Source organism: Elaeis guineensis, chromosome 4 (assembly GCF_000442705.2).
Source record: "Elaeis guineensis isolate ETL-2024a chromosome 4, EG11, whole genome shotgun sequence".
Classification (NCBI taxonomy): Eukaryota; Viridiplantae; Streptophyta; class Magnoliopsida; order Arecales; family Arecaceae; genus Elaeis; species Elaeis guineensis.
The window spans coordinates 11,122,753-11,148,106 of record NC_025996.2 but is presented as its reverse complement, the minus strand read 5'-3'; the positions used below and the strand labels follow the sequence as shown (position 1 = coordinate 11,148,106).

Below are 25,354 nucleotides of genomic sequence, written 5' to 3'. Positions count from 1 at the left end.
ATTATAAACTTAAAATCAGATTTGGCCAAAAGACCTACAGAGATGACATTCATAAAAAAGAGGAACAATAATGACAATCATTTAACATGACACTACTAGACTTGAAGACAAGGTGCAAAATTCTCAAAGTCAGAACTGGAACAAGACTTTCATCTTCAATGTTAAGGAATCGCTCATCCTCACGAAACTTCTACTTACCTACAGTCCCTGCAATGAATTGCATATATTGATCGGACTTTCGATATCTAATACTCAAGTAGTAGTATCACAAATAGAGAAATTATAAGAAGTTATCATGCAAGTACCTTATGAAGCAATCATTTGCTTTTTTTCTTGTTCTTAGGTCTGTTTGGGTCAAGGGTGGTGTGTAAGTAAGATAATTTCTCTTCCAATGGTCCAGCTTCTTACAGAAGAAGCATTTTATCTAGCTCTTATCAACTTTTGATGATTTGCTCTGCTTAGGATCGGCGGCACAGGATTTCTGTACCTTCTTCTTTTTTTTCTCCTAGAGGATCGACATCCTGCTGATGAATCTCTTACTAAATTCACCGGCTCTTCCTGAAGCTGGTAATCCTTCTCAAAAGTCTGTAATAATCTAAACAAACCATGGTAGTTCACTACAGGCTTCGTCATTCTGTAATGACTGAGAAAAGATAGGTAGAATTTTGGTAGCAAATTGAGAATAGCATCATTGCCTAACTGTTCATGCAATGGAAAGTCAAGTTTGCTAAGATGTTCAATCTGCTCAATCATGTACAATGCATAATCGGTGACTGAAGTCTCCTCTTGCATAGGGCATTGAAGACTGCGCAGGAGGTTTTGTATCTCTCCGCATCCTTAAGGGTACCGAAGGACTCATTCAACATTTGAATGATCTCCTTTGGCTGTGTATTTTTGAACTTACGGTTAAGCTCGTCGTTCATGGCTGCCCTCATCACGTAATATACAGTTGTGCAGTCATTGAGCCACTTCATGTAAGTGTCTCTCGTAGCACAAGGAGCGTTGGCAGCAGGTTCTTTAGATGCCTCATCCGTAAGGACATATAAAATTTCTCATGCTCCAAGACGATTTCAACTTTTGATACCAGCTACCGAAGTTGGATCCAGTGAGCTTGTCGCTATCCAACAGCATACGGAGGGATAGTGTATTGACCATATCTGAAAGAAAAAATATATACCAATTAGTATATGAATTACTTTTTAATCCTAAAGATATGAACTTTAGTCTAAAATTTTTCCACTATTTTTATGAATTGGTGGCCTCTACCTCCAACTTGAGAAATTACACTAATTCTTTAGTGGGTACTAGAATCCACACAGACTGCATTCAGCTCGAGTGTGGCTCGATCAATCCTAGTACATCTATGAATAGGTTCATAACCAATTATTTTCCAAATAATTTCTAGCAATTAGGTTTTGCCCCAAGCATCTCTTCAGCAGGTGTGTGGCGCCTCCACTAAAATTCTAATTAGGTCCGATCATTAACATGACAATACCAAGTGCATCCAACAAACGGATGTCCAGGCTCAAGTATAGCTCGATCAATCTAAGCATTGATCTGAAGGTACATCATGATGGTCATATGATGAATGATAATTCTAATACGTAATAGACACCAGGCGTGTGATGCCTCAATATTTATTTGAAATATTGGACTCATTATCACGTACCTTAATGAGAGACTGTGATCAAGTTATCTCATAACTCTATCATTTTATGGACTTAATAATTTAGAGGATTTGATTTCATTGATCTGAGAATAAGAGAAGAGATTGACCTGCAAGCTGTAAATCCTCCCACAGACTTCACCAAATTATGTAGGGGATTTGACACAAGCTGGACTAAAGATATTTAAATCATCACACTGATTTACTTTGAATGCATGGGTCTGCATGAATCGACTAGTGACCTAATCAAAACATAATCACTATGTTGGCCAGATAAGTGAATCAGTGGGAGGAATGTGCTCTTAACTTGTCGTAGATGCATCTAGGTGAATAGCTCTCAATTAAAAACCATTTGATCGAATTTGCCAAACTTATCTTAAACACCAACTGGTTAGTTAGTTTCAATTTGATCCATCAGAAGATTTGGGCTCAACTATGGAGCCATGATTATGATCCATTTATTAGGGTCAAACACATGAACTTGATCAAACTTCAACTATTGAGGTTGATTTAGAGAAATTCTGATTAATCTAATTCAATACTTGATTAGATTTAACCAATTTCTCTACTTGATCCTATGTGTTTCTAACCCTAGATCTAACCCATTAGAAGGACCTGATTCAAGCTAACCCTTTGTCCATCGATTTATGTGATATCTTAATGATTTTCAATTTTTAAATCTAGATCATTCAAAGCTTAATTCAAAATTAAGTGTGAAATGTGTGTTTCAGTCTGTGAAACATTTTATCAGGATTTCAGATGAAGCATACCATATGTTTCAATTCATGAAAATAATTTTTATAATATATTTAACAACTAAATATGCATAGGTATGATCTAAACTTCATACATACATCTCATGCATCATGACAACTTTTAGATCAATACCGACTACATCTTATGTAATATACTATTCAGATTTAAAATAATTTTATATTTGAATTTTATCTTATTGTAATGAATCATAAATCATTTTAGATCTAATCTAAATATATTTATAATCAAAATAATTTATAAAAAATCTGTTCATTTTTTTCTTCATGGAATCAAATCACAATGACATCCCTACACGTCATAAGAGAATCCATCGAATAGGCAAAAGAGAGATTAATCTCTTCGATCTCTTATAACCAGATGTCTTATGATCTCATCAATCGAGTACTAGGCTACTAAGATCTGAAATCTAATTTCAATATAATTACATCAACATGTAATTATTGACAAAATAATTTTATGTCAGAATATATCTTTGATCTTATCAATTATATTTTTTATCTAATTTAATTAGATTTGATGCATCACATACATCATATCAGATTTAAAAATATCTTATACTAATTATAAAAATCAATTTCAGATTTGATATCATATAGAAAATTAATTAGATACAAACATGAATGCATAAGGAATAAATTTTTAATAAAATCTTTTTGGTGTAGTGCTGATTCTTGATAGAATTTAGATCTAAATATCCATCAAAATGAATCCAATTCAGATCTGAAGTAAGTTTCACTTCTTAATAAAAATAATAATATTAAAATTTTATTAAAATAAATTTAAAATAGATTTTAAATCATGTTGTTATTCTATCAAAAATTCAACAACAGCAAAATTCTGTTATAACAATCTTATAACAACCTTAATCAACCATTTTATTAGGATCATCTAATCCAATCAAAATCAGATTTAATGTCTAACATAAAATTTTAATTATATATAATTGTAAATAATCCAAAAAAATTCAGTTATGCATGCATGAATCAAAAATCCGGCTCTGATATCAATTGAAGGGAAGAAAAACTGTTTCTTTTCGGATAGCCTAGGTTGCATCTAAAAATTTTTTATTAATCTACATGAATAAAAATCAAATTCTACCTGGATAGTAGCGAAACTGGAAATCAAATCTCCAAAAATCTAAAATCAACTTTACGGAGTCTGAAAGTACAGACCTCTACTTCGCATGCATGCCAGACAACGCAGGAAAGGGGATAAATTCTGATCAAATCACCTTTCAATCCAACCAAATGAGGGAGAAGAGGTGCTAGTGTGACACCTCACACCAGCAAGGAGGATGCCCAAGATGGGCCCCATGGCAAGGAGAAAAGGATGGCCATAAGGGAGATGCCAAGGGAGGAGGAAAGGGCTTCCCTCTTCTCACGCCTTTCTCTCTTCTCTCAATCTGATTTGTTTCTTATGCATTCATAGGTAGAGACTCTCTTTATTTATAGATAATTTTCATACCCAATAAGTATAGAACTCCTAATTAAATATACTTTGAATCAGTCTAATACTTATGAAAGGACTCCTACATGAGATAGAATTGGAACCACACAAGGCGCCCACAATGCACCCATTCCCACACCCATATGGCACTTCGACAACCAGCACCATACCAGGTGCTGGTCAGTCCAAGGAGAGGAGAATTTCAGTGTAAGTGGATTTCTAATATCTTATCGAAAATGGATCCGATTCGAATCCAATTGAAGCTGGTTCGAAATAATTTCAAAAGGCTGTCAATCTCAAACTCTTTAAATTTTTATACCAAGTCTAACTTGAATTTTGGATCAATTAAGTCTAATTAATTTAGATCTAATCTGAAATTAATCAGCACTTAAATCCAATCTTTCATATGCTCCAGAATCACAGATCAGAAACTGTTCAGCTCCGAGATTAAATCTGAACCTCATGTGTAGTACTAGCTAGACATAGTCAACTCTTCAATCTGTTTGATCCATAACTTAATTCTCAATCAAGTTAGCTTATATTTTAATCAAGTAAATACTTTCAAATTAGACATATAAACATAGATCAATACTTTCCTATGGTGTCTGACTTGTGTGCGTGACTTCATATGTTCAAATACTAAGCTGATAGCACAAGAATGATTTCTGCATTAATCAAGATACCATATAGTAATAATTTTTATATCTAGATAGGTCGAATTATCGTAAAGAATATTTCAGAATTCATGCACATAGTTACCGCATAATTCATCTTTTTGATCTTGAATGCTTTAGGATGGTCTCAGATTAACTGTCAACCGAGATTGCTTCATTTACATTGTATTTTAACCTTGCAAATCCATCTCATGGATTATCCTGATCAAGATTTTACTAAATTGAAATACAATGATACATCAGCTTCAATAATCTGGAGGGATCAATCTCATCTTGATCCATATACAGATTTTGCAAGTACTTGACTTACCCAATAGTTTTCCATCACTGCATTAGAAATTCAGATAGTCCGGTATCAAAACATAGTGAGTTACTTGTAAGTCACTATGGTGATCTTAGATCTGAAGGATACTTATACCCATATGCTTCACGAGCAGTTTTTGATAGCAGAATGCTCGCAAGTGAGTCACTTGTTTAGTGATGATATACTCTTACGTCTTATCTGTATGTCATACAAGTGTCACTACACTCCTTGATTAAGAGGACAACCAACTCATATGGCACACAACGACCTTCACTCGATAAATTCATCATCTTGTAATGACGTATCATTTAATCGCGAATATATTTAAGAACTATACGATAAATCTTCTCTTTATCGTACACTAACACAGTTCTAAGGACTTCATCACAATATAAGAGTTCAAGGAAGATATAACTTTGTGATAAAAAATATCAAATAATTTTTATTCATTAATCAATAATTCATATATAAAGAAAAATTCAATCGTCACATGATTAGTTTTAGGATACAATTTCCAACAGTTGATTACTGGATGGAGACTGCGGAGGGCTGATTATGGGGAGATGAAGGCCTCGATCAGGGAGCGCCTTGAAGGCTGGCGTCTAAGATTTTATCGATGATGGCTAGGGTCACCTTGATAAGATCGGTTCTCAGTGCTATCCCTATTTATATGTTATCTTATACCATCCTATCGAGATCTTTTCTCTTGAAGCTCGAATAGCTCTTCAGAAAGTTTCTTTAACGATCTCACAACAGAGGGGGAGGTTTGCATCTTTTAGTTTGGAATGTAATTTGTCAGTCGGTCAGTAAAAGGGGCTTGGTATAGAGTCTTTATTGGTTAGACGGGAGGTCTTGATTGCCAGACATGCCACAAGATTTTTAATTCAGCCAAATGGCTTATGGAGCTTGATGATGTAGGCTAGATATGGGCAGGTATCCTTAGAGGGAGTTGTTCGCATTGGTTGAGGGAGCTCCTTTTTATGAAAGGAGATGTATTCTCACTTTTTGGATGTAATGACTTAGATTAGCTTGGTCGTTGGCGATGGTCGGACGATTGATGTGATCTGAAATCAATGGATGGCTGACATTTTACTTTTTCGATGGCCGACCTTCATTCTCAGAGATGGGTGAAATCCTCATGATTTGTGATCTGCTTCGTCGGGAGGAGGAGCGAGAATGAGCGACTGGTGACTCGATTCTTTGGTGGTCAGCTGGCCGAGAGATTATGGCCTAAGCGATATCGTTAGTTGAGGGTCCAGATGTTAGGATCTGGCGGTCATCATGCATACTTAAGATGGGACCAGGTTTATATGATTATAGGGGGAGTGGGTTAGGCGGCTTGAGGTGCGCATGGATTTGAAGACTTCAAGGGTTTACCTTTTCATTTGGAAGGTGGCATGGGGTCGGCTTCCTATCAAAGCTCTGTTGCAGGGTCGAGGGATGGATATCTCAGCCATCTGTTCATATTGTGGGCTGGAGGATGAGTTGATGGATTACATCCTCTTCCGATGTGTTCGGACGGTTCGGCTGTGGCAACTTGCTAAGCTTTTTCTCATAGTTACCCTCGGGGAGTGGCTCGACCACGTCTTTTTCGAAGCCTTACGTGAAGTACTTAGGTTCAGGCTACGAAGTTAAGGGCATCAGGATAGCTTATATAGCTTATTAGATCTTGCTAGCTCAGATCACTAGTCTATTTGAGATTAGATGGATGTCGGCGAGATTTGTGCTCGAGAGGGTCTGCTCTCAAGCTGTCGAGATTCTGGAGTTATCGCTGTCTGGATCGACCCTGAGGAGTTGAGACACCTGAGATTCTCCCTCTCCGCTCTTGCAGTGCCCATAGGGTGTTCAATACTTAGGAGCCCTCATTCCTGACTTTTCTCAAGGTCAACTTTGATGACAGTGTGATAGTGGATGTAGTGGTGTTGGTTTTGTGATTAGGGATCCGGATTCTAGATTTATTGTGGCAAGCAAGAGTTGCTTGTTTGAGACTACAATTCTACGGTCGAGTTGTGGGCTGCTTAGGAGGGCATTTGTTATATGAGGCTGCAACTCCGAGCTGATTGGCTGTAGTGGAGGGAGACTCAGTCATGGTGTTGGTTAGATTCAGAGGTGGAGGAGGGGGAGCACAGCCTCCAACCCACTCTTTCATGACATCTAGCGCCAATTGGCAAGGTATGTCTCCGTCGATGCTAGGCTACATATTGAGAGACGAATAGCGTCACTAATTTGATGATGAGATATGTAGCTAACTGTTCTGGAGCGAATATTTGGTATGATGTATTTGTTTTATTGATATCCTTTCATGGCATTTTTTTTGATTTTTTGAATTATATTTATATTCATATTCATATTGATTTGATGTCCCTGTCGCCCACACCCCCCCAACCCAAACAAAAAAAAAAAAAAGCAACAGTATGCCAAAATTCAATATCCATTGTGTTTTGTCAGAACAACAAAGAGTTAATCTCTTGATGAACTTCTATTTTGTTTGAAGCAACATGACTCCCATGCTTAGGCTTATACTGTTTGTATTATCAGTTTTTGGTAAGAATATGGATGCATTGAATATAGCATGGACGGAGAGGAGTTGCCCCTAAGGTCTCGGATTATAAAACATGCATATGATGAAGAAGCAAAGGGTAAAGATATCAAAGTGGGGTGTTATAAATTTTAAAGAAATATTTATTCAGCTTATTTTATTTTATATATATATATATATATATTATATATATATATATATATATTATTGCTTATTGAAGAGGCTTAGGTGCCGGGTTGAGACAAAAGGTTAATATCTTGAATGAACTTTGATATCGAAGGGTAAAGATATCAAAGTGGGGTTTTATAAATTTTAAAGAAATATTTATTCAGCACAGTCCAAGGATGATACAAATTATTAAGAAAATAGAGATTCAAACAGAGAGATTCATATTCATTTAGACACCTTTTCTTTTGGCTCGAATCGGTTGGGACATGGGAGTACGAATTCAGTTCATAAAGAGAGTTGATTGACTAACAAGGGCAAACATTAGGTATTTCATGAGTATCCGAAATTTGAACGATGGTTATTTGTAGATTATAGCTGTTGGTTGTATTGCCGCAGTTAGAGGATTAGAGCTAGTACGGTGCTTTGAAGTAACCTCATTCTATTGTGGAAATAATAAAATTCCCATCATCCCTCACCACAGCTTATCAGCATATATGACCGTACCAGTCCAAACAACTACAGCTGTAAGGTAGTAGTCTGCCGTATTTCTTGTGCAGCACGTTCATACAGCCAATAGCAAAGCACGAAATTTATATTTGACAGGCTTTCTTTCTTCTTCACAAACTTTTATTTTCGGTTACTTGAAGAAGGAAGAAGACAGAAGACAAAACGGAGCAGCAACACATACAAAATACCGTCCCCACCATCCCTCGCTGCCCTGCCCGTTTGACGGCTCCAACGCACTAGCAGTCGGCATTGCAAAGTGACACCACCAATAAAGTTGTCGTACACCTCAATCGGGCCCTCCATCCTCCTGGCCCACCCTCTCACTCATCATCACATGCTCCCCTTTCCACCCTTCTGCTACTATTCTCTTCCTCCTTCCTGCTGTTATTCCGGCTGCTCTGCTTTATTACCCACTCTCATAAAAATCTCGTTAGAAATATTACTATTTACAGCCTACACATCACATATAATACATATATCGCGCATCAGAAACCACAATCTACGGTCAGATTAACCAACGGCCATCAACATCAGAAAGCTTCCACCAACGGTGGCATCGCGTCTCTCTCCCCATTTTCTTCGTCTTCTTCCTCTGCGTCCCACAGGAACTTCGCGTACGACCCCAGCACATAGCTGCAAGTTCATCAAACCAACTAATTCGTAAACAATTTTAGAATCTTGAAGCACTTTAATATCTTTGTATGCTACGATCAAAGTCAGACGGATCAGAACACCAAGGGCGGTTCACCGCTGCAGGTATAATCAAGAGCCAAGATCTTTCGTTCCCGCGAAGTTGTTCCTTTTATTTTATTTATTTTTTATTTTTTTTGAACGAAAGAAAGAGTAAGAAGAAAGGGAAGAACGATACCAGTCGTCGGGCGAGGCCTCGACGGCTCGCTCGAAGTAAGCTTCAGCTCTCTCCCCGTCCCTGTGCGCCTCCCACACCAGCTTCCCGTAGAGCGACAGCACCTCCCCGTCCCCCGGGCTCGCCAGTAACGCCCGCCGTAGTACTCCTCCGCCCCCTTCGCGTCTCCCTCCACCTTTATTCAACAAAAACAGGGAATGAATCAATTGATTGATCTAATTCACATGAAAACACAGATCAAAAGAGGAAAAGAAAACAGAGGAGAAAACTGAGGGCTTCACATAAGCTTTTGGGGTTTATCTTTGCGTACCTCGTGCAAGAACCTTCCGTAATTCCGCAGGAGGAGTGGATTCCCGGGGTCGGCTTGAGCATCTCCTGGTAGTAGTCGCCAATCCTCCGGTTCTCGTTCTGGTCACCGTCCTCCTTCCTCTGCCACCGCCGCTGCTCCCGCCTCCGATCTTCCTCCCCTTCCCTACTCCACCACCCGAATACTCCACCACCACCTCCTCCTCCTCCTCCGGCACGGCTGCCGGCACCGCCGCCTCCGTCCAAATCGCTCCAGAATCTAACGCCCTTCCTTTCCGATCCAACAACTCCTCCGGGACCGGCGATCGCGGCAGGATCGGGATCGGACAGCCTGAACCGGTCAGATCTGCCTCCGATCTGGTCCGCCGGAGAAGATAGGAAGGGAACTCCCTCCTCTCCTTCCCATCGATGTACAGAGCGGCCGATCGGGGGGAGAGCCTGGCGCTTAGGCTCCGCCGGGGGAAGGAGACCCCGGCGCCACAGTACTGGTCGGCGACCGACCCGGCGGCGAGGTGGTGCCGGGCCTGGATCGAGCTAGTCCGGATCAGAACGCTGCTCTCATGGCGGATCCGAGCAGAGAGAACTCCGAAGCCGAATAAATAACTGCGAGTTCCGAGAGAGCGAGAGAGAAAGTCCTCCACTGGCTGCCCTTTCCCCGGTTGGGGTCCTCAATTTATAGTGCCTTTTACTTCTTGGTCCACGGTGTTAGAGTGATGGAAAGGGCGTTGGGAGGGGACGTCCAAATATGTTGCCACGTGTCGGAGCCGTGACGGCGGCTCCGTTAGGCCCGGGTGGGGGCGTTGGTTCTCTTCTCGAGTGTGAGCTGTCGGCCAGTGACGACGTGGAGGCGAAGACCACGTGGGGCAGTCACGGGGTCTTCTCGGAAGGACGGTAAAGGGTGCGCCACGTGGAAGGTTCCTTGTATGCGTCTGGGCTCGTGGGGCGGGAGCGCAGAAAGTCTCGCGCCCCGGTCGTCGGGTTTGCGGTTGCTCGATCCTTTTTTTTCGGCGCTGCTAAACTAGATGAGATCTAAGTCGGATATATACATTTCTTGCTAACACGAACGTATCTTAAGCATAAGACCTGCGACCTATATAAAGTGATACATAACTTTCCATTGCACCTTTTACTCCTCGAATAATATCAATTTATAAGTTCTTTAGTGGCCGTGCCTTACTGTTACTTTAACATTGACACAAGCACATTCTGTGTTCCTAATTGGTCTTTGATTCATTAAGTAGAGAGAGAGAGAGAGATAATTGTATAATATTATCAGGTAAGCTTGGATCTTTGAGGGTTGTATAGTGTTTAATGGTTGTCATTGGGAGATGAACGATTCTCAAATAAGGTAGTCTTACATGTTATATGTATTTTATTTGATGACTGTCTATTTTTAGATGGTGGCCACCAAATGTTATACAGTATTCTATGATACAAAAATTTACTATGGAGAATTCTAGATCTTATCTTATCGTATATCATCCATGTTGAAATGTGGTATGTGGCAATATGTTTGAATGGAAACATAAGACAGCCGTATGGTGGCACAACATTGGTCTCTAGTTTTATGCATGGAATCATGGCAGAGAAATCAGTAGGTGGACTAGGTCCACCATGGACCTAGCTAGGATGAAATCATCCTAATGCATGTTGCTATTTCATATATTAAAAAAAGGGAAAAAGATGGCAGAACGAAGTGGTTTCATCCTAAATCCATAATAAATTTGGTCCACCTAATAATTTGTGATCATAAAGGTAAAATCATCCGCCGATACGTACGATTGAAGTTCTTGAAAATGAAACCCCAGATTGCCATATGAGAGGGAAGTCTGAGGAGATCTTTTATATAATTTTTTTATAAGAAAATATTTTACTCTCTCTCTCTCTTTCTCTCTCTCTCTTTTGTTTTTTTTTTTTTGCGGGGGTCCCACTACCTGTTGCGGCCAATTCCCTCATCGTCTGATCGTCGGGAACGAGCGCCTGCAAAAGAAAGTCCACACTGATCGGAGCGGCTCCGGCGGGGACCCTCCGATGGTCAAGTCAGAGAGGAGACTGGGCAACAGTGAAATGAAGACAGAGAGCTCAATCGAGAGAAAGAAAGAGAGCAAGCCTGAGAGTTTTCGGAAGGACCCCCTAGCATTTGCCTTCCCCGATATATATAGTGGAGCATGGTATGCGCCGTCATTAATGGCGCGGACAATTGAAGAATTGTCAATTCACTGTAGAATGTCAGAGTCGCCGTAAAGGTGTCAAATCGCCATGGGGCCGTCAAATCACTAGGGTTGACAAAGCCATAGGCGGGATAATCCGCTAGGCGGTAGCGCCGCATGCCGTTGTCAGGGCTGACAGTCCCTGGCGGTAGTACGGCACCTAAGGGGTCGTCCGACCTTGGGTCGGTGGCCCGCTGAAGGGCCCGGGTAGAGCTTCGGACCCTCCTACGGTCAGCCTGGCCCGTCGCGGGAGTCGGACACCGGACCCCCCGGTGTAGTCGGTCGGGAGGGCAGAAAGGGTCTGCCCGACCGGCATACTCTCGGTTGGTCCGTCGGTTGGTCGGTCGGTCGGTCGGTCGGTCGGTCCATCGGTCCGTCGGTCGGTCCGTCGGTCGGTCGGTCGGTATATCCCAACAGTTGCCTCCCCACTCCTAAGCCTGATGTCGCATTATCCCGCGTCTCCACGCAGGTGGGACGTTGGGCGAAAGGGTGGACTCCTCGCTACGTCCCGGACCAAATTTGCCGACTTCACCGGCGGATGGTCCGGGCAGGTCGACGTCAGGTGTCCCGTCATCCGATGATGGGACGTCGAACAATCTGGTGTCAGGCGATCGGGCGTCGGACGATTCGATGTCAGGCGATTGGATGCCGGACGATTCGGTGTCAGGCAATCGGGTCCCGGACGATTCGGTGTCAGGCGATCGGGTGTCCGACGCCTTTTGGGGAACGCAAACCGCCGCCCAACGTTGGTTTTGGGAGAGCGGGGCGCTGTCAGGCGTCCCATCGGGGACGCGAATCACCGCGGGCAATTTAATTTCAAATCGCGGCCCTTCCGCCACTTGTCAGGGATTATCGGGCCGGCGTCCTTCGCATTTATTGAAGGCGGCGTGGCCTTCCCGGGATGGGTGCGCCGAACTGCTGGGCCGAAAGGGGGCCCGGATGCCGCCACGTGTCGTCCATCCGAGAAATCTCGATCGACGCAGAGTTATCTCGGCCGTTGAACGGCCCTATATATATAGGGCCACTTGTGCTTGAAGCTCCATTCCTGACGATTTGCTGCGGAGACTCTACCCAAGCGGTCCTTCCGTCGTCGCCGGCAGCTGCCTCCTCTTCCACTCTCGCAAGGGTCCACCCGGGGTTCGTGCTCCTTCCTGTTTTGCCCTAGCTTTCCTTTAAACCTTCTTTCTTCCTTCTCCTTCTCCTTTGGTCTTGTCTTCCTCTTGGTTCTGGTGTTATGGCCGGAACCTCATCTCAGGGGGCTCGTCGGGAAACCCGACCGATGACCCTCGGTCGACTCTGGAAGTTGAGGTTTCCTCGCTTTCGGGGCCGAATGTTGATCGGCTTCGGGATCAGTATCATATTCGGAGCAGTTCCAACTTTCTGCCCCAGGGGCCGGCGGTCGGGTTAACAGCCCACCGGCGGGCCAGGTGGCACTGTACGTCGAGGACCTCCGGGCTGGTCTTCGGCTTTCGATTCCAGAGTTCGTCCGGAATCTGCTAGACTATTACGGACTTTGTCCGGCGCAACTGGCGCCGAACTCTGTTCGGCTAATAATTAGCTTCGCCCTGTTGTGTCAGCTTCTGCCGACCAACCCTCGTATCTCTCTCTTCCGGGCATTTTTTGTCCTCCGACCCCACCCTAAGGCCGAGGGTGGTGGCTCTTCAACCCCGGAAGGGTCTTTCCTTCATCACTGGCCTTCCATCGTCCATTCACGGGTGGAAGAACCAGTTTTTCTTTGTTTCTTCTTCTTCTCCCTGGGGCTTCCCTTCTCATTGGGGCGCGCCCCGAACCGAGGCGAACGAGAACAGCCGGGTGGAGGCGGACGACCGGGAGGACTTCCACCGACTCAAGGACATGTCGGTCCCGAAGCAGAGGGAGCTTGTTACCGAACAAGCCCTCTATGACGCTGGCCTGAGCTTGGTCCCCCGTCTAGGTATCGTCCGATCCATCGGTTGTCTTTTTATTTGGCATTCGTTCTCGTGCATATACTAATCCTTCTGTCGGTATGCAGGGACACCACGAGGATGAGGCCGACCGACGCTGAAATCCGACAATATGCGGCGAGGAAGAGGCCGGCGTCGGGGGCCGGACCTTCACGACCGCCGAAGAAACCCCCCACAGCGGCGCCGACCGTCGCAGCGTCGGCGACCGATCAGTCGGAGCCGGTGATCGCACTCTCGGCTCCGACGGTGCAACCGGAGGAGCGGCCGGTGGAGGAAGCGGTTGAAGGAACGTCGGCGGCTTCGCCGATGGGAGTGGCGTCGGACGTCGTTCGGGAATCCGAACGCTATCCGACGGCGTCTGCAGCTGCAACGGGGGTGCTGCATCAAACTCGAGCATCCCCTCCTTACCGGATCCACTGGCTGGGGGGCCGATCGGGGGAAAGCCCCGATGGACCCTGCTGACGACACGAGGTCGGGGAGTCGCACCGCGCCACCTGGCGCTCAGATCCCCGAAGGGGCGTCGGTGCTGGCCGACCATAACTTGGCCAGGAGACTGTGCCAGGGATCCTCCTCCCAGCCGACGTGGAGGTGCTGAAGTCTCGGCAAGTGACCGAGATGCTATCTTCGTTCTATCCGACCATGGTCGGGGTAAGTTCCACTTCGCCTCCTTTTTCCTTAGTGTTTTCATTACTTCACTTTCCTGACGTAGTGCCCGCGTCCGCAGCTGATCTATACCATGTCCGAACTTGAAGTCGGGTACCAGAGGTTCGGGAACGTCCGGGCGGCTTGGAAGGACAGGGCGGCGGCCGCCGAAGCCGACAGGATGATGCTGGTCGAACACCTGAAGCAGTCGACCGATCGGGAGGCGAAGTTGGTGGATGAGGTCTCTCGTCTCGGGTCCGAGCTCAAGTCGGCCCGAAAAGAAGCCAAGCGCAAGGGTCGGACTGCGCACCGTCTGCGGCGCGAGCGGGACGGCGTCGCCATCGAGCTCGAGGCCAAACGCGAGCAGCTCGGGTCAGCCTGGAGAATCTCGCCAAGGCTGAGGAGGACTTGTCGATTGCCCAGGCCGATGCCGACATAGCGAAGGCAGAGGCGGAGTCGGGAAGGACTCACTCGATCGGACGGAAGCGGAGGCAAGGTCGGCGAAGGAGTCGGCGAGTCGGGCGGTGGACGACTTTCGTGGCTCCGAACGGTATCGAGAGGAGCTACTGGAGTCCGGCTTCACGTCGTACCGGTGGGGTACGAGGATGGTCGGGATGCAGTCCAAGCCCTGTACCCGGAGTTGGACCACAGCGGCATCATTCCACCGGGGGCTGAGGACCAAGCCACGGAAGAGATGGCCGACCCGTCGTCGGGGGGCGTCGCTGCGGCGGGAGAGGCCGTTCGGAACAGATTGCTGAAGGAGGAACGGCCCCGACTCCTGACCAGGCCCCGACACATGATCCGGCCCGACCGCCGGTCCAGCACCGACCGACGATCCTGCCTCGCCGTCGACCCAGTGCCGATCATGGTGGATACACGGTCATCCCCGAGCTTCTGTCAGTCGAGGAGATTGACTCCGAAGGATGATCGTGGCCTCGTCTTCCTTTATCGTTTTTGTTTTTCTTAGCACACTTGTAATCGGGCTCCGGCCCGATTTTGTAACCAAATGAACTTAAGAGATTTCTAGTTCCTCTTTCGACTTCTCTTTTCTTGCCTGCTGGGATGTGCTTGTAATCGCGGGGTCATAAGGTCGGAGGGCCGCAGCCTTGGCGTGCCGCATTAGGACACCCAATCGTCACCCCGAGTCGTTAGTCGAGATAGTCGGCGGTTCAGCGTGAGGTAAGCAAGACGAACCCCGACCGCTGATCGCCCGTCTCAGGACCTAGACCGAACATCCGTCGTTAGGCCGCAAACCGAATGCCAGAGTCGAACGCACGTCGTCCTGGCGTGAGTCGGGGGTCGACCGACTTCCAGGCACGAGCGCGCTGAGTCGGTCGTACTGGCGGAGTCGAAGGTCGTTCGTGGGGAAGAAAGTCGACCGACTTTCGGGCGCACCCCGATGACCCGAATGTCGTCCGAGGTGATCGGTCAGACTGCGTCTGCTACATTGTCGTACGCAGTCGACGTGTCTGGTCGGGAAGGCGATGTAAGTCGAGTTCTCCTTACCTAAACTTTGGTCGGGCGCTTGTGTAGCGCCGTGTGGTAAACGGTGGTAAGCCGAATACCCTTCGACCAGCTTCGACCCGATCGGTAAGTCGCGAACGCGGCGTCGATTGCGTTGGCGCTTTTGCCTTTCCCGGCGGAGTGGGGTCGGTGAGTCGGCTAATCGTTCAGCCCGAACGTTCTAGCCGAAAGTTGTAGAAGGAGTGTAACTCCCATTTTCGCAAGTGCGTCGTCCTTTAAACGTTCGACGAGATGCCGGCAGCCAGTCCGACGGCCCGAAGTAGAACGTAAAGTCCGTGTTGGGACGTCGGTGGCCCGTATTCCTCGATGAGCCCGAACCCCAGTCGAAGGGTCGGAATTCCAGACTCCGAAGTTTAAACTGAGTTCGTATTCCAAATGGGGGGAGGTACAGAGTTCACTGATGGTACAACCTCAGATTGTCGGCGTTCCAGGTTCGGGGGATGGTTTTTCCTTCCAGGGTTTTCAGTCGGTAAGCTCTCGGTCCGTAGACTTTGGCTACCTTGTAGGGTCCCTCCCAGTTCGGGGATAATTTTTCCCTGATCCGAGGGTTTCGAGACCTCCGCCTTTCTCAAGACCAGGTCTCCAGGTCGAAAGAGCTTTGGCTTTACCCTGGCATTGTAATATCGGGCCACCTTTTGTCGGTAAGAAGCCATACGAAGTTGTGCCTCGCGTCGGAGCTCGGGCAAGAGGTCCAAGTCGGCCCTCCGACACTCGGAGTTCTCTGGCTCACAGTATTGCTCGACCCTAGTTGATGGCAACCCGATCTCCAGCGGGATCATGGCTTCCGTTCCATAGGCCAAGCTGAAAGGTGATTCTCCGATCGGGATACGGGGTGTCGTCCGGTACGCCCACAGGACGGAGTTCAGCTCTTCGACCCAGAGGCCCTTGGCTTCATTCAGTCGGGTTTTGAGTCCATGCAATATGGTCGGTTGGTCACCTCGACCTCGCCGTTGGACATGGATGCCCGACCGAGGTCAGTCGGTGTGTGATGTGAAACCTCGCGCAGAAGTCTCTGAAGTTCTGGTTGTCGAATTGTCGCCCATTGTCGGTAATGATGGTGCTTACAGTCCGAACTGAAAGATGATGGACTTCTGTACGAAGTCTTCCATCTTCCGCTTAATGATTTGTGCTAAGGGTTCGCTTCCACCCATTTAGTGAAATAGTCGATCGCGACAATAATGAATTTCGTTGTCCGGATGCCAGGGAAAAAGGTCCGAGTATGTCGATTCCCACTGGGTGAAAGGCCACGGGGCGACGACCGGAGCGAGCTGGCTGATGGGTCGGTGTTGTATGTTGGCATACTTCTGGCATGGCTCGCACCTCCGAACCAATTCAGCAGCGTCCTTCTTTATAGTGGGCCAGTAGTAGCCCTGTCGTAGGACTTTTTAAGCCAAGGACTTGCCCCCCAAGTGATCGCCACAGATTCCTTCATGTACCTCTCTGAGGGTATAGTCCGCGTCGGTCGGCCCCAGGCACTTCAGCAAGGGAAGAGAGAATGACCTTTTATACAGTCGGTCGTCGATCATTATGTACTGGGAAGCCGCCACTGGAGTCGTTTGGCCTCCGCAGGGTCTTCGGGGGTAGATCCGTCGATCAGGTAGTGAGCGATCGGATCCATCCAGCTCGGTTCTGCCGCCAATTGCAGCACCTCCTCGACCCGATCGACGCTCGGTCGTTCAAGACTTTCCACGAACGTCTGGCCCAAGGCACAGTAGTCGGACGTCGCGAGCTGGAGAGCGCATCGGCTCGAGCATTTTCGCTCTGGAGATGTGGGAGATTCGAAGTATTCGAAGGGCCACGAGATCTTTTACTTTTTGGCGGTATTTGACCAGGGTCGGATCTCGTGCTTCGAACTCGCCTCTGATCTGCCCAACGACCAGTTGGGAGTCGGAGAAGACTTTGAGTCGGCCAACCCCGAGCTCCAATGCTAATTTCAAACCCGCGATGAGCGCCTCATACTCGGCCTGATTGTTGGAGGCCTTGAAGTCGAATCGGAGGACGTGCTCAGTAACCACCCCCTCCGAGTTGGCACCCAGGCCAAATCGGGGTCACAGTCGGAGGTCCCGACCTCCGTGGGGCTTCCCTCCCCCGACGGTAGGTCGGTCGTCGGGCATTCGACGATGAAGTCATCAGAACCTGAGCTTTGAGGGCAGGTCGTGGCCGGTATTGGATGTCGAACTCGCTCAGTCTTACAGCCCATTTTGCCAGCCGTCCTGATGTGTCAGGGCGGTGCAAGATGGCTCTCAGGGGCTGGTCGGTGAGGACGCGATGGCGTGTGCCTGGAAGTATGGATGGAGTCGCTGGGCCGAAATGACTAGAGCGAAAATCATTTTCTCTACTTTCGAGTACCGAGTCTCAGCTTCGTGGAGCACCTTGCTGACGTAATATATCGGTTGGTGAACCCGGTTCTCGTTCTCTCGGACGAGCACCGAGCTAACCGCCTCCGGGGATGTGGCCAGGTAAAGGTACAGGACCTCTCCGACCTCCGATCTCACTAGGAGTGGCGGAGAGGCAGGTACCTCTTCAGTTCCTCGAAGGCTTGCCTGCACTCGTTCGGCCAAGAAAACTGCTTGGCCTGTCGCAAGGTTTTGAAGAACGGGAGGCATCTCTCAGCCGACCGAGAAATGAATCGACTGAGCGCGATGATCCTTCCGTTGAGCTGCTGCACCTCCTTCTTGGTGTCCGGATGTCGCATGTCGATGATGGCCCTGATTTTCTGGGGTTAGCCTCGATTCTCCGCTGTGAGACGAGGAATCCTAGGAACTTCCTCGAGGTTATTCCGAAGGCGCACTTGGTCGGGTTCAGCTTCATCCGTGTCGTCGTAGAGTGCGGAAGGTTTCTTCGAGATCCCGGACATGATCCGGGATTTGCGCACTCTTTACCAGCATGTCGTCGACGTACACTTCCATGTTGCGCCCGATCTGATCTTTAAAGACCTTGTTGACCAGCCGTTGGTAGGTGGCGCCAGCATTTTTCAGTCCGAACGGCATTACTCTGTAGCAGTAGAGGCCCTTGGCGGTCACGAAGGCGGTGTGTTCCTCATCTTCGGGCGCCATTCGGATCTGGTTGTACCCTGCGAAGGCGTCCATAAAACTGAGCAGTCGATAGCCGGACGTCGCATCCACTAGCTGGTCAATCTTTGGTAGCGGGAAGCTATCCTTCGGACAGGCCCGATTCAAATCGGTATAGTCGATGCAGATCCTCCACTTTTCGTTGGCTTTTTTCACCATTACGACGTTAGCGAGCCAATCGGGATAAGTGGTCTCCCTAATGAAGCCTGCCTCGAGCAGCTTATCCACCTCCTCGTCGATGGCCTTCTGTCTTTCTGGAGCGAAAGATCTTTTCTTCTGCCTCACCGCCTCATTGACGAGTCGATGTTGAGCCGATGGGTCATCGTCTCCGGGGAATTTCGGCATGTCCGCCGCCGACCAAGCGAATACGTCGGTATTTGCCTTCAGTAGCTCTGCCAAATGTTGCTCTCGGGGTCGGGTAATTGAGACTCGACCCACACCTTTTGGTCGGGGTTCCCTACTATCGTGATGGGAACGAGCCGTTCGGCCGGCTCGCCCCGCTCTCCTTCCTCCCGTTGGTCCAGCTTATCGACCGTCAGGAGGCCTTTCGATTCGTCGCTTTGAGCGGAGATCTGAAAGCATCGACGGACGAGGTGTTGATCTCCGCGCATCTCTCCGACGTCATTTTTGGTCAAAAACCGAACCAGGAGATGGTACATCGAAACTATCGCCTTGAGGGCGTTCAGTCTGGGTCTTCCGAGTATGGCGTTGTAGGCCGAGGGCACTGGACGACCGCGAAAGTCAGGAGGATCGTGCTTTGTCGTGGTTCGGTACCGACCATCACGGGCAGAGTGACTTCTCCTTCCGTTGTGACTGCGTCCCCAGCGAAGCCTATCAGGGGCGAAGAGACTCTCTTGAGTCGATCGACCGACAGTCGCATCCGTGAGAAGGTCGAGTAAAACAGAACGTTCGTTGAACTTCCATTATCTACAAAAATTCTCTTTACATCATAATTGGCTATTGTTGCCGAGACAACAACAGCGTCATCATGGGGGATTTGGATCCCAGAACATCTTCTTCCGTAAAGGCAATTACATCATCCGAGCGTGGCTTCTTCATTGGCTCCCCCCAGCAGACATCCCCGGCCCGATCGTTTGAAATCATATTGATGACCCGGCCGTTGGTCGGTTATCGGTCACCTCTTCAGTCGGCTGGGGTCGCCGGTCCAACTGGTCGAGCCGGTGGGTTCCTCCAAATTTACCGAGATACCCCGCAGATGAGGGCTTCGATCTCATCCTTAAGCTGGATACATTAATCGGTGTTGTGGCCGTGGCCCGGTGGAATCGACAGTATTTTCATCGGTCGAGGCCCTTTGCCTTCAAAGGCGGAAGGCCGTCGCAGGTACTCTTCCCCTTCGATCTCCATCAAAATCTGCGCACGAGGAGCAGAGAGGGGAGTGTAGGAATCGTACCTGGGGCATGTCGGCCTCCGGCTCCGACGTCGGGGCGACCTCTTGTCCCGTCGTGGGGGCGACACCCGACCGTCGGTCGGGGGCCTGCCAGGCACAGTAGGGTCCCGACCCTTTCTCCGCTTCTCCTTCGGGCCTTTAGGCTCGGCCAGGCGTCTGTCGGAAGCTCCCTCGTCCGCGGCATGTACTTGTACGTGCGCTCTAGCAACTCAGCGTACGTCCGGGGAGGATTTTGTCCAGGAAGTAGGTAAATCGAACGCCCTCAGCCCCGTTTCATGGCCGAGATGGCCATATCTTCGTTGAGGTCCGGACCTCAAGTGTGGCCGCGTTGAATCGCGCCACGAAGTGTCGGAGCGTCTCATTTTCTCCTTGTTTAAGAGAGAAAAGGCTGTCCGATGTTCGGGCGGCTTTCGGCTGGTGCTGAAGTGGGCCGCGAAGGAGTGCTCAAGCTGCCGAAGGAGTGGATACTCCCCGATCGAAGATCGGAGTACCAGGCTCTGGCAGTTTGCGTAGCGTGGCGGGGAAGCCGACGCAAAGGAGAGCATCGGTTGCCCTTGGATCGTCATGAGAGCTTTGTAGCTCTCCAGGTGGTCGATGGGGTCGGTGGAGCCGTCGTAAGGCTCCACGTGCGCATCTTGAACCGACTGGGATTGGTTCGTCAAGGAAAGTCGGGAGAGAGGTTGGGCGGTCTGAAGACAACGTCGTTCGAGAACTTCTGCCGTCCACCTGCAACTGGCAAGCCGACGATCGATCTCGTCGAACCTGCGTTCGTAGTCGTCGATCCGTCGGTGCTGGGAGACCTCAGGAGTAGAGTCTCCGGAAGAGTCGAGAGAGAGACGGACGGCGTTCGCGGCGCTTCTCCTTCCTCGCTCGTTCTAGCTGGGAGGGAGAAAGCCGTCGGGCCGATGGGTGTCGCACCGCGGCCGCCCCTCCTCCTCTCCGTGGGAGTGCTGCGGCAGGTGCTCCTGCGGAGCAACGGAGATCGATGCGGGCATCGGGGCTGCTCCTGGAGGGCATCGGACGTGCCGTCGATTGCTCGGCCGGTGTGGCGGCAGTGGACCGGCTGTTGCTGAAGGCTTTTGACCGCGTCCGTCAGCACGGTCATCTGCCGTACGATCGCACGATCTGTGCCTCCGTGGTCACCATGGGGTGCGGTGAGCTGGGTTCCGCCGCGGAGGGTGGAGGAGAGGCTTCTTCCTGGCGGGAAGAGCGCCTCGCGACCCGGTGACCCTCGATCGCTGAGCTTCATCTTTGTCATCTCGAACTTCGTGGGGATAGCGTACCGTAACATCCTGTACGTGTCACGCCCTTCCTGGCACGCCAATCTGTTGCGGCCAATCCCCTCGTCGCCTGGTCGCCGGGAACGAGCGCCTGCAAAAGAAAGTCCACACTGACTGGAGGCGGCTCCGGCAGGGACCCTCCGATGGTCAAGTCAGAAAGGAGACTGGGCAACAGTGAAATGAAGACAGAGAGCTCAATCGAGAGAAAGAAAGGAGCAAGCCTGAGAGTTTTCGGAAGGACCCCCTAGCACTGTTGCCTTCCCCGACATATATAGTGGAGCATGGTATGGCGCCGTCATTAATGGCGCGGACAATTGAAGAATTGTCAATTCACTGTAGAATGTCAGAATCGCCGTAAAGGTGTCAAATCACCATGGGGCCGTCAAATCACTAGGGTTGACAAAGCCATAGGCGGGATAATGCCGCTAGGCGGTAACGCCGCATGCCGTTGTCAGGGCTGATAGTCCCTGGCGGTAGTACGGCACCTGGAGGGGTCGTCCGACCTTGGGTCGGTGGCCTGCTGAAGGGCGCCGGGTAGAGCTTCGGACCCCTCCTACGGTCAGCGGGTCCGTCGTGGGAGTCGGACATCGGACCCCCCGGTGTAGTCGGTCGGGAGGGCAGAAAGGGTCTGCCCGACCGGCATACTTTCGGTCGGTCCGTCGGTTGGTCGGTCGGTCCGTCGTCATCGGTCGGTCCGTCGGTTGGTCGTCGGTCCGTCGGTCCGTCGGTCGCCGGTCGGTCGGTCGGTATATTCCAATACTATCAATCCTTGGATAGCTGATATTTTAATCACATAAAATCATACGAACCCATGTAGCATAGTCTCACCGAAACCACGTACATCACCTGATCTATGTCATTTAATTCAAAAAGAAATATTGGAATTGTCCGCTATTCTATGCATCTCTTTTATATGCCATGCTTTTTTTCCCCCTTTTTCCTCGTGGGAGGGCTATGAATGCTATGAGATAATGGTAAACCTTTCCGCTCAAGCATACGATGGACAAGGGCCAATAACTTCAAAATATATTTGGTTGAAAAAATTAAATTTTAAAATATAAAAAAAAATTAATGATTTTCATTTTAACTATTTTGGTTAAGAAGAGTTTATTTTCATTCTGATTTCACGATGGATAAAAATATCTCAATTTTTCAAAATTTAATTGTCATTATTTTCTAGTATTCAAATTATATTTTAGCTTCAATTTCAATTTGATCATAAGCCAAATGTGTTTAGGAATAGAATCATTCTGTTTTCAATTTTGATTCCGATACGAATCAGACATGATCAAATGTATCCCATTTCTACTAAAAAAAAACATTTATATGTCTCAGACCATCGTGACTCACGTCTCACTGATGGGGCCTAAAGGTCCCACCTAATGTCCTACGCAACATTTGATACATCAACGTTTTACGGCAGCTGGCTTTGTCGCTATCAGATAATTGATCCAGAAAGAGAGAGAGAGGGGAGTGGGGACCATGGAGGTGGAAGGGAGCTAAAACCACTAAATATCGTGCCAAAACGGGGGCTTGCTTTGGTGGGCGCGGAATGGAATTCAGGTCCCCTGAGTGTGGTGATCGATGAACGGACAAAGACCAAAACGTTTGTCGCTATTGCCAATTTGCCATCGAATCTCAAGGCCATGCATAAATAATGACCGCAACCGCAAGACCCCCGCGCCAGCTTATTTTTCCGACGCCAGGCTTTCACATGCAATGCAGCAAGATTATACATCAAGAAATCAAGCATTATTCTAGTGGATATGAATCCTTGCAGTTGTTATATTGCGCATAAATTAAAGGCCACTCAGAGTGTTGGCTGCTCATGAAGGACATGGGACCCATTATCGAGAGAGATGTTTAGGATTTTTGTAAGAAAATTGGAAGAACTAAATTGTTGAAGTACACTAACATCTATGTAAATTAAAAATAAAATATTAAGAATAAGGTATTTAGACTTTTCATTATATTTTTTATCTTTTATTTCTGAAGGTGGTTCTATCCAGTATTTTTTTTTTTGTTACATGCGGATGATCACACCATTCTGATGTGAGAGCAGTCCAAAAAGTCAGAATACAAAAATTTTTGTAGGGCAATTGGGATACTGTCACCCTATCGTCAAGTCCAGTCTCCAAAATACTCTGCAACAAATGTGCGACTTAATCTAACGTGTTGTTTGCCTTTCAATAGACATATCGCACCATCACTGTAGCTGAGAGACGAAGCACGGTCTAGATGTCAGAGAGAAGAAGATGGGCTTCTAGTTGTTTCATGCTATCACGGATCCATCCAATGACGGTGGTTGTCACCTTCGATGAAAATCTTCTTCGTCCGTAGTTTCTGTCTGACAAAGATGATGCTTGTCCAGATGGCATGAAGCTGAAGCTCCGCTCCCAAAACTGAAGGTTCGAAGAGATGAGAACCTCCAGCTGCCAACAGCTTTGCATCCGAGCTCCGGATGACAAACTCTGCACAATCCCTCCAATCTCTGACATTGCTATCAAAGTTTACTTTAACAAACCCCCAAGGAGGAGGCTCTCATAAGATAAAAGTGACCCTTCGGATCACTGCAGGAGCAGCAAGAGAGTCCCAGTGAACAGGGACCTCAAGGATGGGCTAGCAGCATCAAAATGACTATACTCTGCTGCCAAGTAGATTGTTTTCTCCAACATCCAGTATGCAGAAACCACCTCGCCGTCGAAGACTAGATTGTTTCTGGAAAGTCAAATTTGATAGGTGATGTAAACCAACCTATCCCCTTAAGTGGAGGTCATCCTGTTTGCTACACTCCGATGATTGTACTTAAGAAAGACACCAGCTAATAATCCCTAGTCATCTCCCAAGACTGGCCAGCGAACCTCTTCTAAATTAGTCTGACCCTCGGACAGCACAGCATGGTGTGCTCTGTTGACTCATCTTCCAATCCGCATATCGGACAAGAAACTGGCAACTCAATGCCCTTATCTCTGAGAAGTATGCATGTTAGAAGTCAGTCCCATGCAAACTTTCAGAGAAAAAGTTTCACTCTGAGATGGGTGAGTATTATCCTACCCAGCATTCAATCGTGTGGTGAATGAATAATTCCACCACCCAAGCACTTCATGGGATGGTGTTATCTTGGACAAGAAGATAGGGGGTCTAATTCTGAGGTAAGTCAGCTATCGTCTTTACCCTCTAATTAACATAATCCTGGCCACTAAGGTGGTAGCCTGATGGAACGGATCTTGCCTTCCACCCATGTGACCGGGGTTCACGATGTGAATTACACGATTAAATGCCAACAAGGGAATGATCGGAGGCGATTTTGCTTGACGGCCTCAACATGGAGGCTGGAAGCAATATCTGATCCTCCGGCCTTCGGTAGTGCTAGAGTGACATATTCATCCATTGGATTTGACCCGTATGATGAGGAGGAGAGTCCTTCTTCAAACTCGCTCTCTAAATCGAATATTTTTCGGTGGAGATTGGGACTCTATGGTCACGCCCAAGGATGATATCTATGCTGGGGTCGCCCCCTCCCAACTCCCATTTTGCTTACAAAAAAAAAAAAAAAACATAATCCTGATTTTTAATCGTAGGTCATGCTTTCATGTTTAAGGCTGACTATTCAAGCTTAGGGATTCCCACGTCGTGCAAGAACTAACTTTGATTTTTCTCTTTCTTTTGCCACTTGCGAGGACGTAAAGCTAAAAATAGGGCTCAAAGGTATTATTACTCAATGACTTTACCGACTATATTGTTGCATTTTTAACTTTGGGAATATGTAATGCACATTGAAATAGTCTAATTAAGCAGCACAGTATTTAGGAGTTAAAAAGAAAAAAGAAAAGTAGCACCACTGCGACCAAGAAATTTGAGAATTCTCGTACAAACGACAATACTGATCCCAGATCCCTGAAGCTCTTTCTGTACAGAATGAGCAATCTGGTGCTGGTATGGAGAAGTGATAACCCTTAATATACATACATATGTGTTTGTACACATAAACATCTACAAATGTTTGTGTACATGTATGTATATA

At 47.7% G+C, this 25,354-nt stretch overlaps 1 non-coding gene across 1 annotated transcript; it reads right to left on the bottom strand.

Moving 5' to 3' along the window:
- Positions 1–8,483: 8,483 nt before the first annotated feature.
- On the bottom strand, positions 8,484–24,721 carry LOC105037051 (uncharacterized). Its single transcript, XR_012140838.1, has 7 exons — positions 24,600–24,721; positions 24,225–24,299; positions 23,938–24,048; positions 23,643–23,821; positions 9,257–9,919; positions 8,950–9,121; positions 8,484–8,714 (listed from the first exon to the last, which is right to left on the bottom strand). It is a non-coding gene; the product is annotated as an uncharacterized protein (transcript).
- Between the last annotated feature and the right edge of the window lie 633 nt (positions 24,722–25,354).